General features: G+C 39.7%; 1 protein-coding gene and 1 non-coding gene across 2 annotated transcripts in view; one reads left to right on the plus strand and one right to left on the minus strand.

Annotated features, from left to right (window-relative positions):
- The window catches only part of SERINC5 (serine incorporator 5), a 123251-nt gene that overhangs the window by 103635 nt on the left and 18619 nt on the right, over positions 1-997 (minus strand). The window lies entirely within an intron of this gene.
- On the plus strand, positions 653-759 carry LOC111723957. Its single transcript, XR_002772358.1, has one exon. It is a non-coding gene; the product is annotated as a U6 spliceosomal RNA (small nuclear RNA).

Here is a 997-nt window from a genome sequence, read left to right on the forward strand (position 1 = left end):
GTTTCTAAAAAAAAAAAAAAGAAAGAAAGAAAGAAAAAGAAAAGACATGGGAAAATACTCAATTAACTTCCCTCTGGGGCGGGGGTGGAAGAACAAAGAACAGAAGGAGAATAAAATGGAAATTGATCCATTTACAGGGGTGTCCAACCCACAATCTGAAGGCCAAATGCAGCCCAGGATGGCTATGAATGTGGCTCAACACAAAATTACAAACCTACTTAAAACATTATGAGGTTTTTCGGGTAATTTTTTGGTGGAACTTAATGGCACAGTTCTGAAGTGTGACCTTTGTAGACAAAGGTCAACAATTGTGATAGGCTATGGCGATTTCATGTAAAATAACAAACATGTATGCTGTGCTATTTGCACGTACACGTGGCTTCAGTCTTACCTCAGTCTGGGGCTTCCAGTGTGTTACCTTCCAAGCACAACCAGTCAAACTGACACCATCAGACACACATGTGCTTGTGGTGACTTGTTGAGGCAGCAATTATCAATAGTATTTCAACCTACCATCGCCACTTAGGGGTTTAATGTTATTGAGAAGTCAGGTAAGCACTTTTTTTTTTTTTTGAGACAGAGTCTCACTATGCTGCTCTCAGTAGAGTGCCATGCTGTCACAGCTCACAGCAACCTCAAAACTCTTGGGCTTGTGCTCGCTTCAGCAACACATATACTAAAATTGGAACGATATAGAGAAGATTAGCATGGCCCCTGCGCAAGGATGACAGGCAAATTCGTGAAGCATTCCATATTTTTGCATCTTACAAGAGTACTTACTACATGTAGAATATAAATGTCTTAACACGATAACTAAGAAAATGCCATGTCGGTTATGTTAACTAGTTTGATGAAAGTATTTTAAATTGTATGTAAAACCAGGACATTGTACCCCATGACTGCATTAATGTAAACAGCTATGATTTAATTAAAAAAAAAAAAACTCTTGGCTCGGTGCCTATAGCTCAACCGGCTAAGGCGCCAGCCACGTACACCT

This window comes from Otolemur garnettii, unplaced genomic scaffold (genome assembly GCF_000181295.1).
Source record: "Otolemur garnettii isolate 467f Iridium unplaced genomic scaffold, OtoGar3 scaffold00017, whole genome shotgun sequence".
Lineage (NCBI taxonomy): Eukaryota > Metazoa > Chordata > Mammalia > Primates > Galagidae > Otolemur > Otolemur garnettii.